Source organism: Protomyctophum bolini (assembly GCF_963924005.1).
Source record: "Protomyctophum bolini genome assembly, chromosome: 16".
Lineage (NCBI taxonomy): Eukaryota > Metazoa > Chordata > Actinopteri > Myctophiformes > Myctophidae > Protomyctophum > Protomyctophum bolini.
The window spans coordinates 40,435,007-40,450,347 of record NC_137877.1 but is presented as its reverse complement, the minus strand read 5'-3'; the positions used below and the strand labels follow the sequence as shown (position 1 = coordinate 40,450,347).

Genomic DNA, 15,341 nt, shown 5'->3' with positions numbered 1-15,341 from the left:
TCTCTCTCTCTCTCTCTCTCTCTCTCTCTCTCTCTCTCTCTCTCTCTCTCTCTCTCTCTCTCTCTCTCTCTCTCTCTCTTTCTCTCTTCTCTTCTAACTTTCACTATCCAGTAAACCAAGCTTGAATTCCCATGAAATAGAAAGTATTAAAATTACTGTGTGTGTGTGTGTGTGTGTGTGTGTGTGTGTGTGCGCGCGCGCTGTGTGTGTGCGTGTGCTGTGTGTGTGCACGCTTGGGCGCGGGTTGAAAGCGGCCAATCAGAGGCTGTCATGTGCTGTCATGTGCCCTGACACGTGACACCATCCAGATGTGAACATAGTTTGAGCATTGCACACACACCAGTGACACCACACAGCATGCTGGAACCGAACAGTCTCTCTGCTTCTCTTCTCTCACTCTCCAGACAAGCTTAAAGAAAACACAACGTTCTGCTACGGATTTATAGTCTTCAGTTCCACAAGTGATGTCTGATGAAGACCTGAACGCTGGAATTGTTAATTCATTTGTTATAGAGCTACAATATCCAGAGTGTTGTTATTTTAACTTGTCATTGTTCTTTGCATTGTTGTCCAGCACCTGGACGGCAGTGGCTCAGCGGTAGAGGTTCAAGGTTCAAGTTTATTTAGGGTGCGTTCGGAAATGCGCACCGGGAATGTGGTCAGTTTGTTTAGTGTGGTGGGCGGTGACGTCACAGAGTGCGTTCAGTGTGCCTTATTTACGAACGACCACAGCTGTGGTCGTTCGTAAATAATTCACACCGGACAGCTTCAGGGTAGGGTCGCTCAGTGCGGGCACTCGCCACACCCGGTGCGCAGCGCACGAAAATGCACCGAGTGCTATGCACTGAATGACGAACGACAAGAGAGCACACCAGTGCGTTCAGGGCGCATTTCCGAATGTCCAATGTCCCCGAAGGGCAAATTGGCTTGCAGCATAGACAGTAGATCAAACAATGAAACAACAAATACAACAAACAGCACACATAGCAGATACCAAAAGTACAGTAAAGTGCACATTAACCATTAAAGTGCAAGCGTTAAAGAGTGCTATGCAATAAGTGCACGTTGGCCATAGGAAGTGCATGTGCATATACGCACGAGACCAATAAAGTGCTCATCATAAGGTTTAGCAGCATTCAGTGTGCAAAAAGAGACGGTGTGAGTGGCCGCTAGAGCATCCAGATGTGAACCCTGAGGATCCCAGGTTCGATTCCTCTGGGCTCCTCCGATCGTAGTGTCCTTGAGCAAGACTCTCAACCCCTAATTTAACCCGATGTGCAGGGTTGGTTCCTTGCATGGTTTCCTCTGTCGTGTGTGTGCGTGCATTTGTGCGTTTATTTACATTTTTGGATGTGCTACGTTTGGTATACTGTATTTGGGTTTAGCACTCCAATGAGAACCTTTGCTGATGCACACTCACTCCAATGAGAACCATTGCTGATGCACACTCACTCCAATGAGAACCATTGCTGATGCACACTCACTCCAATGAGAACCATTGCTGATGCACACTCACTCCAATGAGAACCATTGCTGATGCACACTCACTCCAATGAGAACCATTGCTGATGCACACTCACTCCAATGAGAACCATTGCTGATGCACACTCACTCCAATGAGAACCATTGCTGATGCACACTCACTCCAATGAGAACCATTGCTGATGCACAACCTCTTTTTCTCATTGCATTGTTTTTGAACACTTGGTGGCTTCAGATTGACATCAATGGGTGTGTAATCAGAGGGTCACACACAGGTGCACTGGTCAGATGGATGGACCAATCAGGTTAGACGCAGGCAGGCAGCTAGCTATAGCTATAGCTCAGATATTCTAATAGTATATGTTTTAATAATTCTGCTAAATAACTGATCTCTCCTGGTATCCCTGCTACTTTGGCAAGTCATTTTTTCCTTCAACAGAATAACAGATGCTAGTTTACTATGCAGATTACTCAATAATCACGTGTTTTTGTTTCATTAATGTCGTTTTTTTCGTTTCTCGACCACACATGTACAGAAAGGTACTTAGATATCAGGTCGTTAGATAAACACTAGGTTTCTTGTTTAGCTGCTATCCTATAGTTTATTTGAGGCAGTATATTGTTCTCTGCATTCTATTTACCACTAGTACATTACTATATTTACCTTGTTTATTGACTACAGTTCATGTTCACTTATTCTGATTTATCACTTCCAAGTGTCTGCTATATGGTTAAATTGTAATTTAATTGGACATTGTTCTTAAAACATGAAATAGTTTCCATAATAACCAACAACATAATACTGACTGACTTTCTATTCAGTAAAAATGCATAAAGCTCAGATGATCTAATGTTATTTACTATTAATAGAAGACGAAACAACCACTGAAACAAAATCAGTGATGTTCTCTTTTCTATTTCTGGGTTCAAATCCTTCTACATAATGTTGAGCATGTAGACATGTGAGCCAGTAGATGGTGCTACAGGCCACACTGAGGAAATAGACAATCTGCAATGTTTTATTATGACTTCCCATAATCACTGGTGGAAGGTAACTAAGTACATTTACTCAACTACTGTTGTAAACAAGTCAGAGCAGTTCTTGTATTGACTTGTTTTCGTTTGAAAGCTTGTACCCATTCAACAGCCCCAGAAATGAAGGCCTAGCTGGCCCTATACCTGGGCCCTCATCAAACCCTGTACAGTCAAGAGAATGTCCCCACTACCACCCTTAGATCTCCATTTCTGACATTCCATATGTTGATCTGACCTCATCAAACCCTGTACACTCAAGACATGCTCCTTGTATGGCCAGTACAGAATTCATTCCATGTTGTTCTGACCCCCCCCATGCCAAAGCGCCAGCGCTCGCCCGGCAGTCTGCCGTCAACGAGGCGGATGCGTGCACGCGACCTTGCCCTTCTCGTCCCCAGGCGTCTTACTGGTAGATATGCTACTGTATGTTCACTATTTATTTCATTTTATTTCTTTTTTAATAATGATAAAAAGTAAATGTTGGACATAGCAGGTTTCCACCAGACAGCGTTCGTATTCAATGTAGAGCATAATGACACAGTGTTTCTGTGACCCATTTGTGGGTCACAGACACATTTCTATGGGTCACAAGACTAGAGTAAAAAGATCATTTTTATTCCTACATTTAAATTAAAAATATTTTTTTAAATAAACAAAACCCAAAAAGCAATATACATTTAAAAACAAACTAACAAACAAATCTAATAAATTCCATAAATAAATAAAAAATAATAATAATTAAGACGTAGTGAAGATAGATGAGCTACAAGCGTGCAACGCTGCACAAAGCAACGCGTTGCACGCCTGTAGATCTGCTATTTTCACTAGTACGGGTCCCGGACAAACACCTTAGGGTCTCAACCTGTGAACCTCTGATCTGCATGACAGAGATATCTGTACACAACGTTGGTTATATTTCATATAATTCTGCTCTGCATGACAGACAGTGAATACAGAGAGATATCTGTACACAACCTTATTTAGATATAATTATTTATTTAATCCAGTGCTGTGCATACAGTAAATGAGCTTCTAGCTTTTATAAAAACAACACATTTCATTAAGGCACAAAATTGTACAGAAATGATGTTTTGGCATCATTTGGCGTCTATGCGTTTTCTCTCGTATGCTATTGGTCAATATATAACCAGTTATAACCCTTTGGTCGGGGGCAATACAAAAATAAAGTCTCAGTTCAATGTCAATCAATGTTGTACAAATTAAATCAATAGACTGTATTGAATTAAATCAATCTCTTCATCTGTAAACAATCATAATATATGAATTTAGCAGCTTTCAATCAATCATGTCATACAATTATCTATGTAACGGGTCCAGGGGTGCCCACACACTTTTGACTTGAGATTTACTTTTAAAATGACCCGTCCAGCTCTTCAAGATCTACCCACCAAAAATATATATATATATTATCCCATTGCTATAAAAAAAATATATATATAAAAACAATATACCTGACGGAAATATACCTGAATAACGGAGCTGGAGTTACACTGAATAATGCATTTTATTAACTGTACAATAATGTGAAGACATTGAGGTCTGGATATGAACCTATAGTAGACCCAAGGCAGAGTACTTATGAATAGTCTGTGTGGAAGTGTGGAGGGGAGTGGAGTGCTGGTAAGCTCCATCCTAGCAAACACACCACGTCCAACATATTCTGATTCTGGTTTAGTGGGATGAGGAGTTTTGTGATTTTTCTTATATATTTCGGGGAATGTCATGTGTTCTACCTGCACAGCCTTTGTGATCTAATGGTCTGGTAGATTGCGATCTACCTTTTGGGCAACGCGTTAAGTTACGACAGGGAGAGTTTGCCCAGGGCGTCGTCCAGGCTGTGATTTGTGGTCTTTGCTGGATAGAAGTCTTCCAGGGTGATCCGTGTGTTCCAGCCTTGGTTCAGAGTGAACTTGTAGACACTTACGACGAGAGCAGGAAACATCTCCATCAGGTCAATGTCAGCAGCAGCCTCAGCACTGTAAACACACAGAAACAGAGTACAGCCATATATACACTCAGTTCAAAAGGCACAGCACCAATAAGAAGTCCTTGCGGTCTTCTTGTTTCCATTTAGGCCCTACAGTATGTGCAATCATTTCATATAGTCATTGCATGAAGGGTGACAGCATGTAATTCAGACAGGGCATTACGTCTGCTCCCTTTATTTGTAGTTGTTACGTCCCCACCAAAGAGGTCCAGGTGTTATTGTGTGCAAAAGCGCATTATTGGTGATTTCCTCTACCATAAGCCCTCAATGAATTGCATTGAATTGCATTGAATTGAATGGGGTGTTGTCCTAATTCGCTTATTTCCATGGCACAAAAATCATTTATTTTATATATCCTTCATAATGTAAATAGTATCCCAAGCGGCGCACTTTAGTACACTTATTTCAATGAAAATAAGCTCAAAAATGTCAACTTCAACGTACTGGTGCTGATGGAGATTGCGTATGAAGCGCAGCAGTCCAAACGCATCATCATGGTAGGGAAACCTCTTCCTCCTGTTGTCCATCTCCTCAAACACCTCCTGTGGCAACTGGAAAAACACACAACTTCAACATGAAACGGACCTGTTGTCTAATAAACACACACACATATACACACCTGAACCTTACAGTCTAATGGACACACCTGAACCCCACATGATTTAGTCTATATGTGGACATGTGCATATTATACACAGTTAGGCCTACAATATTGTTTTACACCCCTATATACACATGACGTAGTCTAGTGGACTACAGTATACTGTATAATTTAGTCTGAAAACACACCTCTTCAGACTCCATCTTAGCCTCGATTTTAATGAAAAAAATGAAAGTATATAAAAATGTAAACAGTAAATAACGTATCGTATTGTTTGACTTTGTATCGTATCGTATCGCCAATGGATATAATCGGTATTGAATCGTTTTGCAATGGAAATAATCCATTTAATCAATACTAAGTACTTGTGCATCATATTTAGCAATTTTAAGAAGAAAAAATAAAATGATGGGGTTAATTACTTTTCCATTCCATAATCTATACTTGGTCTATCGATAAATGTGTGTATTCTCTGTGTTCATGTCAAGGCGTGGGTTTGTTCATGTGTTCAAATATGATGTCCATCTATTCGCCAGAGAATCACTGTTTACTTATTTCTATCCATAATAATTTATCTTTCCCTTAAAAAACCTGCACTATCCACAAGTTTCACACATATTTAATGTATTTGCTAAACAGTTACTGTATCGATTTAAAATCATTGAATCGTATTGTATCGCCATAATGAAGCAATATCGTCCATGTATCGTATCGTCAACCATGTATCGCTGTGAAAATGTATCGTTACACCCCTAGTATAAATGCATAGTTTCATTATATAGATATTCCACTGTTAGGTTCTTAGCTTACATAATGATTCATGATGACTATGATGTATATGATGTATTACCATGTTTTTTGTTCTTCCTTAATGTATGTCGCTCTGGATTAAGAGCGTCTGATAAATGCCTAAATTGTAAATTGTAATGGACATAATATGTGTATTTTATACAGATTTAGTGTAATGGACATATGTGTGTATATTATACATGATTTAGTCACCTTGTGTTTCATGGTGGTTTTCCATGTGCTGAACAGTCCATCCTCAGCACACTGGTTCCACACAGCCATGACGTTGTGGCGCTCAGGGTTTTCATAGTGCTTGTCGATTTCCTTCTCATTCGCAACCTTTTGCAGGAAATCAATTCTCCTGGAAGAATTTACAAAACAAACATATTGAGAAACATAAATCAAAAGGTTTACTTTAAAACTGGCATCCATGTTTTGGGCATGATATAAATTATGGGCAGAAAATGTAAGAAAACATCAAACAAAAACAACAACGAAAACATCATGTTGGTAGAACACTTACTGTTGGATCAAAAGGTTTACTTTAAAACCATGTTTGGGGCATGATATCATTGGCAGAAAAAAAAAATCAATAGCCAAATTAGCTGATCTACAAGCTCCAAAGTCCAAACGTGTTGTGACCAGTTGTGAGCTTGTAGATGTGCTATTTATTTAATAGAGCTTAAGATAATTTGCATGTTCTCCCCGTGTCCCCTTAACCTGACGCTGCCAGATGAGGGCGGTATTGCGGAAACATATTCCCCAACACAACACTCATCTGGGATCTCTGACGGAGTTGAGCCCTGAGTCAGATCTGCTTCGTACCGAACCAATCAGCGTGAGCTAAAGGCGGGATGCGGATGTGACGGTATATAGACACGTCGATATGATTGGTTGTGTTTGCACGCCCACACGGTGATAGACAGACGCTCCCATCCAATCATCTACCATGTATCTTGAAAAAAAGGAACAGCCCCGTCATCGAATTTGCTTCCGCGATCCCAGATCCAAATAAGCTGTGAAACAAATTTGTGTAGCAAGCTTTTTGGATCTGGCAGCGTCAGGTTAGTGTCCCCTAGGGTAGATACCCTCACAAAAACATGCCGTAATCCTGGTCTCTAAAACTACCTCCCCCTGGCCAGCCGGGGCGCCTGATGGAGGGGAAAGGAACTGGTCGGAATAACGTGTCCCTTCCACGCGCTACGTCCGGCCAGGGAAATTCCCCTCTGTCAGGTGAAAAGAAGCAGCTTGGACTCCTCATGCATAGAAGGAGGCATGAGGTCAGTCCGCTGCCCCCCCAGGTTGGCAGAGGAAGTGTAGCGCCCAGGATTACATTAGATAATTGGCACTGGGTGAAAAAGAAAACTGGGTTACAAAATCGTGGGATAAAAAAAAAAAAAAAAAAAAAAAGAGCTTAAGATAATAAAATGAGCTGTGGTTGTGATTATGCCATGATATGAAGTATTGATTAAAGCTACTACTACTACTACTACTACTACTACTACTACTGTATGTGTAATGTGTACTTATTTCTAGTACGTTTTGTTTGTCCAGAAGTAGGGATGAGCCAAGCATTCCTCCACTTTAGGTCTTTTCTTTGGGTCTGCATGGATCATCCTCTCGATGAGATCCTTGGCAACCACATCCTGAACGTGATCCAGGTTGTAGATTCCATCGTAGATGTTGGTTTCACATCTAAAGTCATCACCGAAGGGATGGTGTCCTCCGGATAGGATGTAATACATCAACATCCCAGCCACCTGACAAAAGGAGCATGGAAATTAATTGCATCATTTATTATAATAATAATTGTTCTCATTTATTAAAATTGTTATCAGTCAGATTTTCCTTTTTATTAACCTGGATATCAGCACTTCTTTTAGCAACATCACTGTGAGCAGGTATCGTCTCCTTTGCCTTCCAGCATCTCGATCCTGCATTCTTTGTGTGGAGGGTTGTTCGTCCTTCCTGCAATCGTCGGCTTATTCCAAAATCTGCTAATCTTGCTTTATTTTTAACATCTATAAAGCAAATTGGGTAGATCAATACAATAAACAGTGTTTACTATTGATGGAAATTACATGAATTGTATGTTGTTTCATTCTCTGAAACTGTATAGGCTATGCTCTTAATCTATTCTGTATCTTACCAATCAAGACATTCTGGGGCTTGATATCCCGGTGGAGAATTTGAGGATACTGACAATGAAGAACATTTAAGCTATTGAGAACCTGCTTTGCGAGACCCTTCATTTCACCAAGGCTGTCTTCAGTGAAGTTACATTTGATGTACTCTTCCAGTGTGTATTCACATAACTGAAGACCAAGGTATCCAAAGTCCTCATCCTCTGCAAAGTCGACATATCGTACAATCGAAGGATCATCAAGCTCTGGAAGACGTAAAAATCCTTCCTCATTCTTCAGCACACCGCAGTTGGATATGGGCATTCTCTTAACTGCAACTTCAGTGCCGTCATTTCTTAACCCCAAGAAGACCTCAGTTCCATCACTTCCCTTTGCAATGCGGAATTCATTATCTTTCACAAACACAAGACTTCCAACTTTGATCACTTTACTTTCATCTATGTCTGCAAGCTTCTCTAACTGTTGCTTCCATCTTTGACTGATTGGGTGCCATTTCCGTAGTTTTGATGACACACTGGCTACAGGGTGGATAGGTTGTGGTTTTGGTGACACACTGGCTACGGGGTGGATAGGTTGTGGTTTTGGTGACACACTGGCTACGGGGTGGATAGGTTGTGGTGTTGGTGACACACTGGCTACGGGGTGGATAGGTTGTGGTGACACACTGGCTATGTGGTGGATAGGTTGTGGTGTTGGTGACACACTGGCTACGGGGTGGATAGGTTGTGGTGTTGGTGACACACTGGCTACGGGGTGGATAGGTTGTGGTTTTGGTGACACACTGGCTACGGGGTGGATAGGTTGTGGTGTTGGTGACACACTGGCTATGGGGTGGATAGGTTGCACATGTGAACTTTCAGTCAGACCAGATTCCTCAACAGGAACCGTTGTTGGCTTATCTGCATCAGTATGAACCTCATCTTTCAGCTCCTCTTGCTTCATTTGTTTTATCCTTCTCTTCTTCTTTTTGGATCCTGACAGCTCTGTGTTGGCAGTTGTGGAAAAATCACGCTCTGAGCTTGCCTTGTTTAGGCACTTGTGCAGTTCTGTTATATCTTCTTTCAGTTTGTCATCTATGCACAATTCTGCATAATATGCAATTATATCCACAGGCACATGATCTATTCCCACTGATGCAAAGATGTCAGTGGCATTTTCACATGGAAGAAGGTTTGCCAGTATGCCATATGTATACAATCTCACGCCAGGGGGGTGCTCTTTCTTCACAAAAAGAGCAATCGCTGTGACCAATGTAACCATGAGGTTCTGATTCCAGTCATCTTTAACTTTGTTTTTTTGTGCGATCAAATATAGTAGGCTCAGAACAGTATCCTGTATTTCAGGATATGGAGTGCTTGTGGAAAGGAGTTTCAGCAGCTTGGGGATCATAGACAGTGATACCTCACTGGGTATCTCTTTCATTGCGCGGACAACTATAGATACATTTGAAACAAGTAGGTGTACAGCCTTTATGGGTACATCGACCATTGAAAGAATCTTGTCTGCATTCTCAATGTAGAAGTTCATCTTATCATTGTCCTTCAACCACTTAATACTTAGTACTTGATACTCTTCAAGACTAATGAACATATCAATGACGATCAGATGGCTCTCAGGATTCTTCTCCAGCATGTAACGATCAAACATGCTGAAAACTTCTGTTGGTGTTTTCTGTTGCACAGCAATATGCAGATCTATAAAAAGTTTTATTTTAGAATAATAGTCACCGTCGCTCAATGAAAGCTCATGCATCATGTCAGATATTTTTAAACTGAAAAAACCATGAGCAGGATGTTTAACCGAGATTGGTGTTATAAACCCTCCAGCTTTGACTAGGACTTTCACAATATCACCTCTCTTACTGATGGCAGCAACCTGAACTGGTGTCATAGCGCGGGGACCATTTGTAAGAACATGTGGATGTGCTCCTGCTTTAAGCAGTTTGTGCACAAAATCAAGTGGCGTTTTGTAATAAGAGGCATAATGCAGAGGGGTCCAGTCTTTCGTGGATAACTGATCTGTGTTTGCACACTCTTTCAGAAGGAATGCAAAAATGTCCTCCTTGTGAAATGCCACAGCAGCACTTAAGGGACATATATGACTGTTGAGCTCTTTGCATGGGTAAAGGCCATTGATGTCTTTGCCTCGGATTGATTTCTTGAACTTGTTGAGGTCGCCACTCATAATGAGCTGTATTATGGGATGTGTTTCTGTTGGGGCAGATGTGGTCCCTGGTGGAACCCATCGGAGGTCATTGTTCATGCTCTGTGCTACCGGATCCATTTCTTTGCTTCAGAATAGCTGTGGGTGGAAGAAGAAAAGATTGTTTAATACGTTTATTCAAACATGTATTATGTATTTAACTGAAGAAAGGTTCCGTTTTAGAAATGGTTGTTGTGTAATCATTGGTTTAAAGTAAGTACATTTACTCAAGTACTGAATACCATTTTGAGGCACAATATGTTATACTTCTACTCCACTACATCAGAGGCAAATGTATTTACTGAGTTACTTATAGAGTTCACAATTAGAGCTTGTAGATCGGCTATGTTTGAAAGATGTTTGACAAAAAATAAACATTTGAAATGAGACATTCTGCAGAATGAGTCGGCTACTTTTACTTTTGATATGTTAAGTACATTTTGATGACAATACATCTGTACTTTAGCTTGAATTACTTTCTTAGTAAGTATTTATTCATTGTAGTAGATACATGAAAAAACCTTTCCACCCTGTGTGTAATTGTTAAGGTTTAGGGCCGAAGGTCGCAGTTAACTATGAAACCTTCCCTCAACGTCACTCACAATCCCCATACATTTTTGTCACTCATTTTCTCACGTCACTCACAATGATACCCGTCCATTTAAACTCAGACAGGCCTGCCCCAAAGTTAGTGAAGCAGCAGGTATATGGCAACAGGCCCTATACCTGGGACCTCATCAAACCCTGTACACTCAATACACTGTCACCCTTAGATCTCCATAAATGGAGCTGACCTATTCTGACATTCCATATGTTGATCTGAGCTCAATCAAACCCTGTATACTCAAGACACGCTCCATATGGCCAGTACACGCAACCTCACCCTTTAGGGCAAGGTCGCTTCTCGCCACCAGGTGTCTTACTGGTCTTTTGAATTTGTACTCACCCGTGTGAACTGAGTGGTGCAGCTCCCCCCCACCCCCACCTCTCTCTCTCTCTCTCTCTCTCTCTCTCATTAGCAGGCAACATTGCAGCACTATCCCTCTCTCTGTTTCTGGCGCCCCCTACTGGTACCTTATTAGCCAGGCTAATATTGGTGTACACACATTGCTAGTTGTAGGAGTGGTTGCACCACTCAAAAATCAGACCTGTCATAGTCACTCAAACCAAACCACCTTTGAGATATACAGTACAAAACAAATACTGTTCTTGTTCTGATGGTAGAGAGGAAGGGGTTAAGTAAGGACGAGTGGAAACATGATTTCACAAATCAGCTCATACCGTACAGTATCTATCTGCGAACATTTTTACAAAAAATATGTTCATAATAAACAACTACTACAAGTCAAACCAACAGCTTTAAGAATAAAGTGTTACATTTTACTTACAGTTTCTGGGTATAATCTTGACAACACGACTCTTTCAAATCCACATAAACATTGTTACTTACAGTAGTAGGACCTGGACTTCCTCTTCCTTCTCTCTCTCTCTCTCTCTCTCTCTCTCTCTCTCTCTCTCTCTCTCTTGTCTCTTATAACTTTCACTATCCAGTAAACTAAGCTTGAATTCCCATGAAATAGAAAGTATTACTAAAAATTACTTTGTGTGTGTGTGTGTGTGTGTGTGCGTGTGCGTGTGCGTGTGCGTGTGTGTGTGTCTGTGTGTGTGTGTGTGTGTGTGTGTGTGTGTGTGTGTGTCACCTGGACGGCACCTGGACGGCAGTAGCTCAGCGGTAGAGGTTCAAGGTTCAAGTTTATTTAGGGTGTGTTCGGAAATGCGCACCGGGAATGTGGTCAGGTCAGTTTGTTTGTTTAGTGTGGTGGGCGGTGACGTCACAGTGCGTTCAGTGTGCCTTATTTACAAACGACCACAGCTGTGGTCGTTCGTAAATAATTCACACCGGACAACCCCAGCTTCAGGGTAGGGTCGCTCAGTGCGGGCATTCGCCACACCCGGTGCGCAGCGCACTGGATTTTAGATCAAACAATGAAACAACAAATACAACAAACAGTACACATAGCAGATACCAAAAGTACAGTAAAGTGCACATTAACCATTAAAGTGCAAGCGTTAAAGTGCTATGCAATAAGTGCACGTTGGCCATAGGAAGTGCATGTGCATACGCACGAGACAAATAAAGTGCTCATCATAAGATTTAGCAGCATTCAGTGTGCAAAAAGAGACAGGTGTGAGTGGCCGCTAGAGCATCCAGATGTGAACCCTGAGGATCCCAGGTTCGATCCCTGTGGGCTCCCCCGATCGAAGTGTCCTTGAGCAAGACTCTCAACCCTTAATTTAACCCCATGTGCAGGGTTGGTGCCTTGCATGGTTTCCTCTGTCGTGTGTGCGTGCATTTGTGCGTTTATTTACATTTTTGGATGTGCTACGTTTGGTATACTGTATTTGGGTTTAGCACTCCAATGAGAACCATTGCTGATGCACACTCACTCCAATGAGAACCATTGCTGATGCACACTCACTCCAATGAGAACCATTGCTGATGCACAACCTCTTTTTCTCATTGCATTGTTTTTGAACACTTGGTGGCTTCAGATTGACATCAATGGGTGTGTAATCAGAGGGTCACACACAGGTGCACTGATCAGATGGATGGACCAATCAGGTTAGACGCAGGCAGGCAGGCAGGCAGCTAGCTATAGCTAGCTCAGATATTCTAAAAGTCTAAAACTGAACTCTCCTGGTATCCCTGCTGCTTTGGCAAGTCATTTTTTCCTTCAACCGAATAAGTGATGCTAGTTTACTATGCAGATTACTCAATAATCTCGTGTTTTTGTTTCATTAATGTCGTTTTTTTGTACAGAAAGGTATACTTAGATATCAGGTCGTTATAGATAAACACTAGGTTCCTTGTTTAGCTGCTATCCTATAGTTTATTTGAGGCACTATACTATATTCTATTTACCACTACTATGTTACTATTTACTATGTTTTTTTACTACAGTTCATGTTCACTTATTCTGATTTATCACTTCCAATTAGCAGACAATAGCATGGTATATTTAACCATATTATGGTTAAATTGTAATTGAATTGGACATTTTTCTTAAAACATGAAATAGTTTCCATAATAACCAACAACATAATACTGACTGACTTTCTATTCAGTAAAAATGCATAAAGCTCAGATGATCTAATGTTATTTACTATTAATAGAAGACAAAACAACCACTAGAACAAAATCAGTGATGTTCTCTTTTCTATTTCTGGGTTCAAATCCTTCTACATAATGTTGAGCATGTAGACATGTGAGCCAGTAGATGGTGCTACAGGCCACACTGAGGAAATAGACAATCTGCAATGTTTTATTATGACTTCCCATAATCACTGGTGGAAGGTAACTAAGTACATTTACTCAACTACTGTACTTAAGTATCTTTCTGTTGAATTGAAAATGGAGGACCCTGTTGTAAACAAGTCAGAGCAGTTCTTGTATTGACTTGTTTTAGTTTGAAAGCTTGTACCCATTCAACAGCCCCAGAAATGAAGGCCTAGCTGGCCCTATACCTGGGCCCTCATCAAACCCTGTACAGTCAAGAGAATGTCCCCATTACCACCCTTGGATCTCCATTTATGGAGCTGACCTGTTCTGACATTCCATATGTTGATCTGACCTCATCAAACCCTGTACAGTGAAGACATGCTCCTTATATGGCCAGTACAGAATTCATTCCATGTTGTTCTGACCCCCCCCATGCCAAAGCGCCAGCGCTCGTCCGGCAGTCTGCCGTCAACGAGGCGGATGCGTGCACGCGACCTCGCCCTTCTCGTCCCCAGGCGTCTTACTGGTAGATATGCTACTGTATGTTCACTATTTATTTAATTTTATTTATTTTTTAATAATGATAAAAAGTAAATGTTGGACATAGCAGGTTTCCACCAGACAGCGTTCGTATTCAATGTAGAGCATAATGACACGGTGTTTCTGTGACCCATTTGTGGGTCACAGACACATTTCTATGGGTCACAAGACTAGAGTAAAAAGATCATTTTTTCCCCCTACATTTAAATTAAAAAGATTTTTTTAATTATACAAAAAAGAAAAAAAACCCAAAAAGCAATATACATTTAAAAACAAACTAACAAACACATCTAATGAATTCCATAAATAAATAAAAATAATAATAATTAAGACGTAGTGAAAATAGCTGATCTACAAGCGTGCAACGCTGCACGAAGCAACGCGTTGCACGCCTGTAGATCTGCTATTTTCACTAGTACGGGTCCCGGACAAACACTTTAGGGTCTCAACCTGTGAACCTCTGATCTGCATGACAGAGAGATATCTGTACACTACGTTGGTTATATTTCATATAATTCTGCTCTGCATGACAGAGAGATATCTGTACACTACGTTGGTTATATTTCATATCATTCTGCTCTGCATGACATACAGTGAATACAGAGAGATATCTGTACACAACCTTATTTACATATAATTATTTATTTAATCCAGTGCTGTACATACAGTAAATGTGCTTCTAGCTTATATAAAAACAACACATCATTCAATCATTAAGGCACAAAATTGTACAGAAATTATGTTTTGGCATAATTTGGCGTCTGTGCGTTTTCTCTCGCTATTGGTCAATATATAACCAGTTATAACCCTTTGGTCGGGGGCAATACAAAAATGAAGTCTCAGTTCAATGTCAATCAATGTTGTACAAATTAAATCAATAGACTGTGTTGAATTAAATCAATCTCTTCATCTGTAAACAATCGTATATGAATTTAGCAGCTTTCAATGAATCATGTCATACAATTATCTATGTAACGGGTCCAGGGGTGCCCACACACTTTTGACTTGAGATTTACTTTTAAAATGACCCGTCCAGCTCTTCAAGATCTATACCCACCAAAAAAAATATATATATTATCCCATTGCTATAAAAAAATATATATAAAAAATATATACCTGACGGAAATATACCTGAATAACGGAGCTGACGTTACACTGAATAATGCATTTTATTAACTGTACAATAATGTGAAGACATTGAGGGCTGGATATGAACCTATAGTAGACCCAAGGCAGAGTACTTATGAATAGTCTGTGTGG

At 40.6% G+C, this 15,341-nt stretch overlaps 1 long non-coding RNA gene across 1 annotated transcript; it reads right to left on the bottom strand.

Moving 5' to 3' along the window:
- Positions 1-7,459: 7,459 nt before the first annotated feature.
- Positions 7,460-8,574, bottom strand: LOC308330629. The gene is made up of 3 exons (XR_013965510.1): positions 8,065-8,574; positions 7,776-7,936; positions 7,460-7,675 (listed from the first exon to the last, which is right to left on the bottom strand). It is a non-coding gene; the product is annotated as an uncharacterized lncRNA (long non-coding RNA).
- Positions 8,575-15,341: the final 6,767 nt, after the last annotated feature.